We start from the raw sequence: 14,455 nt of genomic DNA, 5'->3' as shown, positions 1-14,455 counted from the left end.
GGATAACCGGATGGGAAGAGGGATGAGAGTGATGATGTGAAGTGTGAAATAAAAGGGAGGAGGAGAGAATGAGAAGAAGTGGAAAGGGAAGGTGGGTATGAGGGGTGTTTGGAAAGTGAGTGGAGGATGAGTAAGCAGAATGAAATTGGAGAGTGGAAGGGGAGTAACAGAAGGCAGAGAAGAGGAGAAGCTTGAGGAAAAGCATTGATTCCAGTAAGATTTTGTAACTACTGGCAAGCTGAGAGAGACCTGTTTGAGTGTGGTGAATAGGACGGATGGTTAGTGCACATATTGATGATTTTAGGATTGATTTCTGCATCAGCTTCGAGGGCTGTGATTCTTGTTAACTTAAGTCATGTTTGTTGAACTGCTTTTATTCAGTGGTATTAATCCAAGAAATTGACACCAACATCTGCTGCCTGCACTTGCACTGTTAAACTTGGACATCTAGGATTGTTTCCAATTCCCTGCTTCAAGTGGGCAATATTGCAACTTCTGTTAAGGCAAACAATACAATGAACACAAAGACCCGAGCAAATTTTCATCCCCAAATCTCTCTGTACATAAAATACTGAAAATATTACACCCTCATGAATGAATTGCTGGATTTTGGTGAACACTAGTGAACAATCTGTGCAGTTCTAAATAATGTGGAGAGGCAAATTGTTATGGAAATCATTTCAAAAATTGCAATAAATCGTTGTATTTTTAAAGAAATTTATATTTCAGCTTCTGTCTGCCTATGTGTATGAATAAGGTGTAAATCAAGCTTTGTTTTTTACTCTAATATTTTCTAAAAATGTATAAAAATGCAATTTGTTTTCATCATAGTTGCTGTCTTCAGAATTTTTCAATCCAGTAGGATGCTCAGCTAATGATCTCACTGTTTTTAAATGCTGTCAATAACCTTTAGAAAATGCTTTGCAGCAACTTCTATCAGGAAAGGATACATTTAGACTACAAAGTCCATTGCAGACTGGGTTTGTTCTGATATCACTGGCAAGTGACGTAATTTTTATCATTGACAGGAAAATCTAGGCCAGTGCATCCAATTAACGTGTTATTTTCACTGTAGCATTCTCTGCTTATGTAAACCCCAGCTGAAAGAGTGACCATTATTATTTGTGAAGTCACGTTACTAAATGTGTGGGAAAACTGGCAAGTTTCTTCTTGTTCTAAATTAATGGATGCTGAATTTGGATTTTATGTTGTTTTGGAGTATTGTCAATTAGGTTGTATGATGCATCAATCGCTGGGAGGAGACAACTGGAATTATCAGATAAAAGTGTGCCTTTGGTTCATGAGGCAATTTCAAACTGATATTTTGATGCCGTGAAATTTTATGTACTCCACGGGTGAGGTAAACATATGCACACATTATCATATTTAGATATCATGTATTTGGAACCATGGGATCTCTTGATATTCTTTATAGTTATAGTTGAATTTAATTCCTCATTAGCTCCTTGCTAAGAAATTGCATCTATGATTGCATTCTAAATGCAAGCCAACAGACCCCCTGAATAGATCTCAGCTTGTAATTAATTCATGGATGTCTATTATTCTAAATATGCTGTCGGTACCCCTTTATTAGGTGAACATCTGTAAGAACAAGCATGTAATATTGGCACTAGGGAAATAATCGTGAGACCATCTGCAATCAATTATCCTCCATTTGAATTCCATACAATGCTATCCAGATTTGACCCTGAAAAAATAGTAACAGTCATTGTGGGATTTGATTTGAATGATCAGCAATGTAGTTAAACCCCTCCCCCCAAAAAAATAAAACAAAGCAATGTGGTTGGAGGTACAGTAGATTTCAATTTTCATTTCTCTGTACCAAGCTCTAATTCCTGATAGGCTGTTGGTAACTGAGTGACGTTGATACGAACAGCAGAACACAAAGTATTGTCATCACAGTATCTCAACACTGTCACTATCAAACCTCTTGAAGCATCACAAACTACAGCTATTAGAGGATATGACTACTAATCAGAAAGAAAAAGTAAATACTGAGTGCAGTCAGTGCTAGATAATGGAATATTTACCGGTACATTGAAGCAATTACAAAACATTGTATTTAACTGCCTTATCGTTTACAAATCTTAAACATGTATTTATATTTCACACTTTGCTACCTGGTTCATATGAGCAAATGAAAGAGAAAATTGTGTGTGTCTACACAGGTAACAAAATATCTCGAGACTAGGAACAAAAGAAATGTAGAAAATGAAATTGAATGGTCAGGTATGCAAAGGTTTTACAAAGTGGTGAGAAAGAGAGAGATTAAAAACTAGAAGTTTCATAAATCAAAACATCTCTGAAATGAATATGAGAAGAGAGGCAATGAAGCTGAAAAATGCATTGGACTCTAAACAGGAAAGAGTGAATGCCAGGATGTAGCATTGGCGATATCAGATACTTAAAAAAAAAATTGTTCATAGAAATAAACATTGCTGGCAAGGCCTGTATTTATTACCCATCCCTAAATGCTCTCAAGGACATGGTGAGGAGATTTTAAAAAATATTTGCAGTGTTTATGGTGAAGGTAACCCCGAAGCACTATTAGGTAGAGTGATAGGACTTTGGACCAGTGGATGGGCAAAAGTGAACATGAACTTGATTTTCAGCCAAAAGAAAAAAAATCTAAAATCAGATTAGCTTCTTACTCTTGATCTAGGTGGAAGAACTTTCAGCTTTAAAACAGCATCTGTTAGCGCCCATTTTAGGATGCTAATGTGCAAAAATTGATTTTAGCCTGGGAACTTAAAAATGATAAGAGGAGCTCCATGAGTTGATGAAGGAAGAGAGCTCCAGCTCTCTATAAACTATACAAAAAAAACTTCCCAGAATGTCATTACAGACAGAGAGTCATAATCGCTTTTAAGTATTTAATGCAGAACAGTAATTTAAACTACGACCTGGAAGCTATAACAGTCATAGCAAAACTGATTAAGTTACTTATTCAATAACTATTTGCAATTATACTTAAAGACTTTAATTAGGTAAAATAAGGGTTGACTAAGACAAGTAAGAGTTTGGTAGTCTTCCTAGGCTGCAGAATATGGGAACTCATTGATGGGGAGATTGGACTGAGTGAAAACATCTGCAGGACATTCCTCCACTCTCACAGTCATAGACCAGGAGTGTCTGTTGGACTTGCTATAACAAGGCAACGGACGAATTTGTGGATAGATTATCTATTTAATTTATTTGGAGTTCTTTGAAGGAATCCTATCTTCTGAGGATAAGGGGTAATGTACATAAACAGTGGATCCAGTTAATTGGGCCATCGGTTAATCAGGGCAGCCGCTTATTTGGGGCAGCTCTTAAGGTACAAAAACAAATCAAGAAAATAGCCAGGATTCCCTTCATTTACTTAGGACACAATGCCACTTCTTTGAGGCAGGAAACTGTTGCTGACCACTTTCAAAGCAGCATCAGTCGCTTACACCTGCGTGGCCATTAGACACTAAATTGTGCCTCAAGCAAACAGTTAAAAGGTAGCCTCAGTTGCATGTTTGTCTTCAAAAAGCAGTCGTTTTTGTCACTGATAGTTGGTGAGAAATAAGCAGTAAGACAACGCAGAACTGTTTTGCTCATCGTGGTTTCAAGAATTCAGGCTTGGAGATCCCAGAAATGGCCTAGAGTGAAAATGAAGTAATTTCACTACCTAAACAAGTTAGGAACTACAAAGAATTTGAACATATTTACAATCATCTTGAATGTTACAATGAAAATGAAGTTTTCAAGGATGTAGTCATTGACAGCATTGTATGAAAGCATTCCATTATCGGCACTAGGTGTCTGTGCTGATTTTGTTCACATATAGTCAAAAGAACAGGATGTAAATTAATTTCTCCATTGATAAGTATTGGGATCTCTGTTCCCCATTACTACCTCTCCAGTGACATTTCCATCCATCCAATATCTACTCTTGCCTCTCATCACTCATTATATATCTGAAACAGAAACATTTGGTATCTCTTTTAATATTGTTGGCCAGTTTATCTTCATATCTCATCTTTCCTCTCATTATTGCTTTATTAGATGCCTTCTGTTGGTTTTCAAAAGCTTCCCAGTCCTCCAGCTTCTCATTAGCTTTTGTAATATTGCATGTTGTCTCTTTTGTTTTGATGTTGTCACAGATGCCTCATCCAACTTTAGAATGCTTCTTCTTCTGCACCTTCTCAATTACTCCCAGAAACTTCAGCCATTGCTGCTCTGCTATCATCCTTGCTAGTGTTCCCTTCCAATCAAATTTAGCCAGCTCCTCTTTCATGCTTCTGTAGTTCCCTTTACTTCACTGTGATACCAGTGCATCTGATTTTAGCTTCTTCTCTCAAACTGCAGGGTGAATTCAACCATATTATGATCACTGCCTCTGAAAGACTCCTTTACCTTAAATCCATGATCAAATCTGATTCATTGCACAACACTCAATCAGTATTACCTTTTGCCAGTGGGCTGAACCACAAGCTGCTCTTAGAAAGCCATCTCTGAGGCATTCTACATATTCCTTCTGATCCTATGTTACTTCTTTCTAAGGATTTTATGCCAGTTTTTATCAACGGAGCCACCCCACCCGCTATGCCCACCTGTCTGTCATTTTAATACAATGTGTATCCTGCGATTTAAGCTCCCAGCTGTGATCTTCTTTCACCCGTGACTCAGTGATGCTCATAATGTCATACCTGCCAATTTCTAACTGCGCTACAAGATCCTCTGCCTTAATTTATGTACTACGTGCATTCAAATGTAACACCTTCAGTCCTGCATTCATCACCTTTTTCAGTTTTGTCTCCAGGTTACCAGAAGTTAAATTCTTAAGCCCTTTCTGAACTTTTTGATTTTTTTCATTATTCTGGAGACTTCCGTAACTCACCTTCCCTTTTATGTTATCCGTGCTTTTCCAGACTGTTGACTAGTATTTAGTGTAACACCCTGTCCACGGCCCTAATTCTGCTATTCACCAGTATGACTCAGGTGGAGCCTACTGCATCGGAACAGCCCCCTGCTTTCCCACTGTTGCACGCATTCAAACTCACTTTGCTCATACCAATCTTTGAGTCATGCATTTAGCTCTCTGATCTTACTAATCCTCTGCCAATTTGTGTGTGGCTCAGGTAACAGTCCAGAGGTTATTTTTTTTCAATTCTGCATTTTAATTTAGATTTTAGCTGTTCATAACCCCTTGACGGGATCTCTTTCCTTATTCTTCCTATGTCATCGGCACACGCATGGACCACTAGATCTTTCCCCTCCCTCTCTAAATCCCTCTGCAGGTTAGATGAGATGTCCCATATCCAGACAGACAACACAAACTTCAGGACTCTTGATTCTTGAGACAGACAATTGTCCTGGCTATACTATCCCCAATTACAACTACATTTCTCTTCTCTCCCTCCTTTTGAATGGCTCCCTGAACGGTGTCAGGTTTGGTTGCTCATCCTCCCTTACCCCCCATTCTCAACCGCACAGGGAGCAACAATCTCAGACCTGCTGGCCAAGCTCAAGATCTGCGGCTCCTCCATCATTACCTCTTCAATCCCCCTACCCGCCTCTCTCACAGTCAAAGCCTCTTGTCCCTGGCCACAGACCAATTTTGAAATAGTTAATCTAATGGGTATGACTGTCTCCTGTGGCATAGTGTCCAGGTCGTTCTGCCCCTCCCTGATGCATCACCGTGTCATCAACTTTGAGCCTGACTTTCACAAACAGCCAACACTTACTGCAGAAGCAATCACCTCGAACCACATTGGGGTCCACTAGCTCCCATATCACACAGCTATAACACATTCATTCAGGTATTTATTGATACACAGCACAGAATAGACCCTTCTGACCCCTCAAGCCACACCACCCAGCAACCCTCCCGGTTTAATCCTAGCTTAATCACAAGACAATGTACAATGACCAATTAACCTACCAACCGGCACGTCTTTGGATTGTGGTGGGGGTGGGGGGGAAGCTAGCCCACCCGGAGGAAACCCACGTGGTTACAAGGACAACATACAAACTGCTTACAGGCAGCAGCGGTTATTGAACCTGGGTCACCGGTACAGTGAAGCGTTGTGCTAGCCACTACACTACAATGCCGCCCCAAAACATGGTGAGATGCCAGTAAGTAGACAGCAATGCCTTAACCATTTCTGTGTTGTAAGGCCATTAAGGCCTGTCACATCCTTATCAAGGGGAGTACTAACCTTCTCTCCTTCGTACAACACATCACATGATCACATATTCCTTTTTTAATTAAAATGGTGTAGTTTAGTATCTTTAGTTATATAAAATTAATAATAATATATTAAAGAAAATGTTTAACCCTCTGCCACCTTGCCAAAGCCTCCACTGGCTCACTCACACAATGGCTGGTCAAAAATGATGTAAAATTAGGTACCACATCATAATGTATTGCAGGAAATAAAAATTCAAGTTGTGGAATGCAATGTATTAACGTGAATATAAGATTGGATCACTAACAGGAAACAGTGTACACATTAACAGGTCTTTTTCTACTTGGTAAGATGTAATGAGCGCTGTGCCATTGGGATCAATACTGGACACTTTTTTTTGCAATTTATATAATCGCCTTGAATGAAGTGACTGAAAGTACAGTTCCAAACTTTGCTGATGATGCAGTAATCATTTATGAAGATGACATAACAAGGCTACATAAGGATGTAAATACATTTTGTAAGTGGGCAAAGATCTGGCAAATGGGGGAAACTACAACTGTCCTTTTACAAAAAGAAGTGAAAATACAAGGATATAAATAGATACAAGTTACAAGGATTTACTTCTATACAGAATATGGTAATATCCTGGTGGAAAGCACAGATTCAGGAATGGGGTGATGTGGTTTTGAGAGAACCAAAAGTCTGAGAGGGTTCCACAAACATTGAGCCAGTTTGATGTGTGCACAGTACTTGTTGCTATAAGAACACTCTTGGGAATATGGCCTCTGCAGCTCAGAAGGCTGTTGCATTTGGGAGTAAGAACAGAATGGAAATTTGGTGATGATAAGGTGGGGTAGGTAAGCTCTGAAGCCAAGAATAAGAATCCTATAAGATGCATCGTCTACCCAGTGCCAAGGAACAGAATAATTTATGATGGCTGGAGAAGAACTTGGGCTGATAGGAGATCAGTCCAGTCATTGTGGCCCCACATTGGAACAAACGGCATCAGTAAGAACAGGGAAGATTTACTTTTGTAAGAATTTTAGCTCTAAATTAAAAGCCAAAAAAAATTAGAGTAATGTGCTCTGAATTATTGCCCAATACACATGTTCATTGGCAGAAAAGCAAAGAGAGCTGAAGAATTAGCAGATGGCAAACTGCTGTTGTAGGCATGAGGGGTTCCTTTCTTTTAATGGCCTACGGAACAGTTCTGGGAGAGGAAGAACTGGTTCCAATTCAGTAGGCTCCAGTGAATCAGACTAGAAACTCTGTCATAGTGGCAAGATTAAGTGGCAACAGTGGTAAATAGTGAGTGTAGGGAGGGAGGAGAAACATATAAAGACAAGCAGCCTAAATATAAACAGAACAGAAAAACAGAGCAGGATGTAAGGGAAAGTAGAAGGTAATTCTATTATAAATGAGTTACATTGTCCACATCCACTGTACATACTGTCCACAATGAAGCACAAGACTTTGAAGCAACCAATTACAAGGAAAAAGACTGGGTTTTTACATTTCACTATTTGCTGCTTACAGCAGTCTTAGGTCACGTTGATTGTATTCACAAAGAAAATGGTTTCATTTTGCTTTGATTTCAGCAAAGAGCAAGTGGTGTCCCAGGTACACAAGATGTTGGAGATCCAGAGCAACCCAAGCAATATTCTGGAAGAACTCAACAGCTCGGACAACATATATGGAAAGGAATAGCCAGTCAATTTTTAGGGCCGAGACCCTTCATCGGGACTGATGAAGCATCTCAGCCTGAAACGTCAGCTGTTTATTCCATTCCATAGATGCTGCCCAACCTGCTGAGTTCCTCCAGCATTTTGTGTGTATTGCTCTAATGTCCCAGGTAGTGGGATTGACCAGTTGTGTCATTGTCTGCCTTAAGGGCTCCTGTTAATAATCTGGACTCTCTGCTGATCAGGTAAACTTTCCATTTCTTCAAAGTTCAGGTGGTTGTGAATCTCAGAATCAAGATTCAAAATACAGCATTATTTATCATGAGTTATTCAAAGCATATGTCATTGAAATCATTGAAAATTTCCACTACAGAAGGACGTGCAGGGTCTGGGGCACTGTTGTGGAAGAGTGTGACCAAGGAGTACACGTTCATGCTACCTTGAAAGGGACATCATATGTAGCTAATGTGGTGAAGAAGACTTTTGCCATGCTGGCCTTCAGTCAGGGCAAAGGTTATGGAACTTGGGATGCTTCAATCTAGTTATACAAGATATTCATGAGGCCACATTTAGAATACTGTGTCAGTTTTACTTGCTTGCTATGGGAAAGATGCAGTTAAACTGGAAATAGTGCAGAGGAGGTTTACAAGGATGTTGCCACAATTCAAGGGACTGAGTTATTGAGAAGTCGAGCAGATTGGGACATTTTTCACTGGAGCATAGGAGAATTCAAGGCTGTTTGACTGCGACACCTTTGCACGTTGTCGTGCCTCTTGCCAGTGTAAAACTGCGATCTAACCTTTAATTACTTTAAACCTGTGCCCCTGTTTTCTGTCCTCAGCTAATGGAACTGGGTGCTATTTATCTATTTTCTCTAACTCCTTCATAACTTTATACTTTTTAATTGTCTCCCCTCAGTTTCTTCTGTTTCAAAGAAAACAACCCAGTCTTCCTTCATAGCTAAGATCTTCCTGTCTTTCTGAACGAGCTTTCTCAAGATCAATGCCATGTTTCCAGGAAATATACATGTTACCTTCATCCTTGAGCTGATCGCACTGTTGTATATTTGCAGTAGCTAACAATGGTTTTGGTGATGCTATCTGGGAAGGAGGTCTATCCTCCACCTCCATGATTACTTTCTCCATTCATAGTAGCAGACCATAATACCTTAAGACATAGGAGCAGAATTAGTCCATTCAGCCCATCGAGTCTGCTCTGTACTTCTGTCACAGCTGATCCCAGATCCCACTCAACCCCACACACTTGCCTTCTCGCCATAACCTTTGATGCCCTGACTGATCAGGAAACAATCAACTTCTGCCTTAAATATACCCACGGACCTAGCCTGCACAGCAGTCTGTGGCAGAGCATTCCACAGGGTCACTATACTCTGGCTAAAAAAATTACTTGTTACCTCTGTTCTAATGGGTGTGTGGTGAACTACATATACCTGTCTGGACTGCTCCTGTGGCTCCTCCCACAGACCCCTGTATAAAGGCGATTGAGGCCTGATGCCCGGCCTCATTCTCCAGGATGTAGTGTTGTTCATTCTTCCAGTCAATAAAAGCCGATACCTCGCTTCTTACGTCTCAGAGTGAGTTATTGATGGTGCATCAGGGTGGCCCCTCAATTTTGAGCTTAAGCCCTCTAGTTCTGAACACCCCTACCATAGGAAACATCCTCTGCACATCCACCTTATCTAGTCCTTTCAACATTCAGTAGGTTTCAATGAGATCCCCCAGTATTCTTCTAAATTCCACTGAATACAGGCCCAAAGCTGCCAAACGCTCCTCATGTTAACCCCTTCATTCCCAGAATCATCCTCATGAACCTCCTCTGGACTCTCTCCAATGACAACACATCCTTTATGAAATATGAGCCCAAAATTGTTGACAACACCCCAAGTGCAGACTGACTAGTGCCTTATAATGCCTCAGCATTATCTCCTTGTTTTTATAGTCTAGTCCCCCTGAAATGAATGCCAACATTGCATCTGTCTTCTTTACTACAAACTCAACCTGTAAATTAACTTGCTGGAGTCTTGCACAAGGACTCCTAAATCACTGTGCAACTCTGATGTTTGAATTTTCTCCCCATTTAGATAATAGTCTACACTTTTGTTCCTTTTACCAAAATGCATTATCATGCATTTCCCAAAGTTGTATTCCATCTACCATTTTTTTGCCCATTCTTTCAATTTGTTTAAGTCCTTCTGCAATCACATTGCTTCCTCAGCACTACCTACTCCTCCACAAATCATCTGCAAACTTTGCCACAAAGCCATCAATTCCATTATCTAAATCATTGACAAGCAGTGTGAAAAGTAGCGGTCCCAATACTGACCCCTGAGGAATGCCACTAATCACTGGCACTGGCCTTTGATAACAGCTAGTGCCTTCTTAAGGCAACATCTCTTGTAGATTCTTGCAGTATTGTAGAGGGATGTGCCCATAATGAATTGGGCAGATTCTGTAGCTTCTTAGACTCCATCCATTCAAACTGCCATACCAGACCATGATGCAACCAGTCAGGATACTTTCAACAGTACATGCATGGCCTTAACCTCCTAAGAAAGTAAAACCTGCTTTTCTTGCGATTGCATCTATATGCTGAACCCATAAGAGGTCATCTAATATGTTAACGCCCAAGAATTTAAAGCTGCTAACTCTCTCCAACGCCAGTACCAAAGCAGATTCACCCTCCTTCCCTTTTTTGCTGAAATTGAGTGAGAAGTCATTGCTGTGGCACCACTCATTAAAGCACTCAGTTGATGTGGTGATGCTATGTGAGACCAGCATTGCAAGCTGATTAAGTCTACATTTCGGATGTGAGAAAATTCTCATGAAACTCTGTTTGAGGCTTTTGAGCATCTTACCAAGTGATGAGAATCAGTGTGCTTTCCTTTGAGTCTGGATAATCTACTGGAATGTTTGTTTCCCTCACTTAAAGTATGCATGCACTCCGCCACCCACCATCTGGTAGTTTACTGGATCAACTATTGAAAGTAGGAACACTGGGTTTTTTTCTCTCACTAACTTAGGCTGCTGATGCTACTTGGAGGTGCTCCAATATGCCATCCAAAGTGAGATCCATGCAGATAGAAGCCATCTGCTATGCATGGCACTGAGCAGCAATTTGGCCCATCATGCCATCAAAGGAGTTGGCCAAACTGATGTGTAGAATTAAAAAATTAACTTAATACTCAATGCCTTTGTTTCCCCCGTTGCATTAAGATTCAGAAGTCTTTATTTTGCTGTCACAGGAGACTGGTGTCTCATTTTAATTTCTTTGCTTTGTAGCTCTAAGTTCATAAATAACACAGGAAAATTACTGAACATAGTTGACAAGTATAAAATTTTAATTAAGGAACAGATGCTAGTGAAATTTTTGAGGCAGAAATGGGATCTTTTTATAGTGTAAAAGAATGATGAAATGTGGCTGCCTTAATTTAGAACAAGCCCTGAATTTCAGCATTGAAGCAGTCAATTGAAGTTGCAGTTACATTTTAATATGTATGCCAAACTTCCTAATATAAAATTAGCTTTATTTATAGGCCATGATCCACACAGGGATTAAAAATCAATTCTCACCTAACAAACATACTTATAAGTAATTAAGGAAATTCTCAGCAGTGTTATACATAATAAACAACTGATATTTCATCAGATGTCCATGCACACCTTGCTGTGTAGTGAAAAGTCATATGCTGTTATCATCATAGGTGAAGAGACAGGAACATTAAGTGTAAGAGAATGGTATTTATGGCCAGGATATTCCAGTTTGATTTTCTGACACCTTCCATGTTAATTCACACCAACCAGAACAGATGGAGGGATTGTCACTGTATCTAATAAAAGGAAGGAGATAAAGTGAGCCAAAGTTCCTATTTCTCAATGTTATCCAGCAGACTTGGCCTAAAAACATGCACGTGTATGTAAAAGGCCAATGCTAAGAGTGAATAACTTGTAATAATTCTCTTGGAAACTTTGCAACTGGTCACCAAAAATTATTATTAAGGCAATATTAGTTACATAATAGAGTTCAAACAACATTCTAACACTGGTTGATGTCCTTTGAAAAAAAAGTAAATGGAAACTATTGAATGGGTTGAATTCTCAGCACAAGCAATTGATTTGCAAATAATAATCTGTATTTTGGAAATTGTTTCTTGCTACTAAAATATACTGGCATGGTATTTTATGGCATTATCTGATTATCAATTGTGTGACATTGAAAAATCAAACTTAAGAAGCCAGGAAGTATAAAAGATGTTATCAAGATCCTCTTGGTACCTCTGTAGAAGATAAAAAAAGAAATCTTCAATATCTTTTGCTGCAAATGAGTCATATATTTGAAAAACAAGGGCATTCTAGTGTCCCATAGTTGATATTGTGTTTGTCAGATTTTGGCAATGTGTCAACTCTACTTGATTATTTATCTTAGCTGAAAATCAGAATATAATGATTTTGGTTGAATCATTTGTGCAACATATTGACATTTCTAATTTTCACCCTACTTGTGCTGTTTAACATATTTTATAATGGCAGTGGCATTGGAAAAATGTATCACATAAAACAGTAAACCCTCCAATTTTCTTCCAAGATAATGGTTGGGACAAGGACAGGTGTCATTTGATCCTGTTTCAGAGGAGCAATGTCTGCATTGGATCCAAATCCATAGAATTCAGCTGGAATGTCTTTACAGGGCAGGGATATTGGAGAAGGATGGGAACAGGTTGTCATTTTGCTGGTAATTATGTAATGCTGATTAACAAGGTGGACAAATGAAAAGAAATAGATACATGGAAATTATTCATATCCAAAGAACGAGTGCTGGGCAGGTGCAAAAATGTGCCCCCAGTTGCCGGACCCACAAAGAATTCATCTTTGAAGTACCATGGAACTGCTTGCTTTTTAACAGGAGGTCCTGCCAATGAAATCTGTTGAAGTGTGACAACACTGGAAAATGTATTGCTGGAATGCAAGCATTGTGAGCAAATCAGGCAGTATAGCCTATATCAAGCTGTCAACTGTGAAGGGAGTCTTCCTTGAACCATTGCTGTTTATGAAATTATTAAATCCCACAATGCTTTGGAACACCTGTGGACTCTTCAGCTTTGACTCAGAGGTTGTTATCATTTGTGAAAATAACCAACTCTCCCAGGATGTTAGAGAAAGCTGCAGGGATTGAAAGTTGAATGACTTGCACTCATTCTCCCCACATCCCCCATTGCATGTCATAGCTTAACTTGTGCATTTGATTATGCAGTTGTGCAATTACTGGGTTTGTAACTGCTTATTAAGATGAAAGTCCAGATGAGCTTAGAACATGGATCACCATGTAGAATTATGACATTGTAGCCATTAGTGAGATTTGGTTGCAAGAGGATCTCAGTGTTCTGGGGTACTATTGTTTTAGACATGTTAGAGGGAGAGATATTAAAGGGGGAGGGGTGGCATTACAGGTCAGGAAAAATGTCATGGCAGTGACAGACTGGAGAGCTCATCTAATCAGGCTATCTTGGTGGAACTAAGGAAGAAGAAAGGGTTGACCACGTTAATGGGATTGTATTATAGACCTCCCAATAATCACCAGTATTTAGAGGAACAAATTTGTAGAGAGATAGCAGACAGTTGCAAGAAAAGTACGGATGCAATAATAGCTGATTTTAACTTTCCACATACTGACTGAGAGTCCCTTATTGTGAAGGACTGGATGGAATAGTGTTTGTCAAATGTGTACAGGACAATTTCCTTAATCAATATATTGAGGTCCCAACTAGAGAGAGTGTGATACTGGAGACAGAGCAGTTGACAGAAGTTTGTGTAAAGGTATACTTTGTATCTAGTGATCATAATTTCAGTGGTTTTGAGATAATTATGGAGAAGGATAGGACTGACCCTTGGGATGAGATTCTAGATTAGATTGTGGGCAGTTTTGAAGTGTGGATTGGGATATCTTGTTTTCTGGAAAAGGAATGAATGTTTGGTAAGTGGGAAGTGTCAAAAGTGAAATATTGAAAGTATTAAGTATGAATATTCCTTTTAGTAAAGTGCAAGGCAAATAGATTTAGGCAACATTAGTTTTTGAGGGATTTTGAGGCTCTCGTTAAGAAGGAGGAGGCGGCACATAGCAGGTATAGGCAGTGAGGAATAAATAAGGCACTTGAGGAGTATAAGGAATGTAAAAGAACACTGAAGAGGAAAAACAGGAGGGCTAAAAGAAGGCATGAGGTTGCTCCGGCAGACAAGGTGAAGGAGAATCGACCTCTACAGATATATTAAAAGCAAAATGATAGTAAGAGATAAAATCGGTCTAGTTCCATATCAGCATGGTCATCTATACATGGAGCTGAAAAAGATGGAGGGGATCTTAAACAGATATTTTGCATCTTTATTTACTCAAGAGATGGACATAGAGTCTAAAGAACTAGAGCAAAATAGTAGTGAGTTCATAGACTATATCCAGATTACAGAAAAGGAGCTGCTTGATATCTGAAGGCAAATTAAGTTGGATAAGTACACAGAGCCTGACACAGGCTCCCTCAAACCTTGTGAGAGATTAGTGCAGAAGTTGCAGAGGCCCTGGTTG

At 39.5% G+C, this 14,455-nt stretch overlaps 1 protein-coding gene, 1 long non-coding RNA gene and 1 other non-coding gene across 3 annotated transcripts in view; 1 reads left to right on the top strand and 2 right to left on the bottom strand.

The window, feature by feature from the left end:
* LOC140729530 (synaptotagmin-7-like) overlaps positions 1-14,455 on the top strand; it is a 530,282-nt gene that overhangs the window by 230,198 nt on the left and 285,629 nt on the right.
* The window catches only part of LOC140729531 (uncharacterized), a 126,352-nt gene that overhangs the window by 62,845 nt on the left and 49,052 nt on the right, over positions 1-14,455 (bottom strand). The gene's annotated exons all lie outside the window — the stretch shown is intronic.
* LOC140729888 (U6atac minor spliceosomal RNA) lies at positions 6,108-6,230 on the bottom strand. The gene has a single exon (XR_012099430.1). It is a non-coding gene; the product is annotated as a U6atac minor spliceosomal RNA (small nuclear RNA).

The sequence above is a fragment of the Hemitrygon akajei genome, chromosome 6, assembly GCF_048418815.1.
Source record: "Hemitrygon akajei chromosome 6, sHemAka1.3, whole genome shotgun sequence".
Classification (NCBI taxonomy): Eukaryota; Metazoa; Chordata; class Chondrichthyes; order Myliobatiformes; family Dasyatidae; genus Hemitrygon; species Hemitrygon akajei.
The sequence above is the reverse complement of the archived record's forward strand: the minus strand, read 5'-3'. Positions and strand labels throughout refer to the sequence as shown.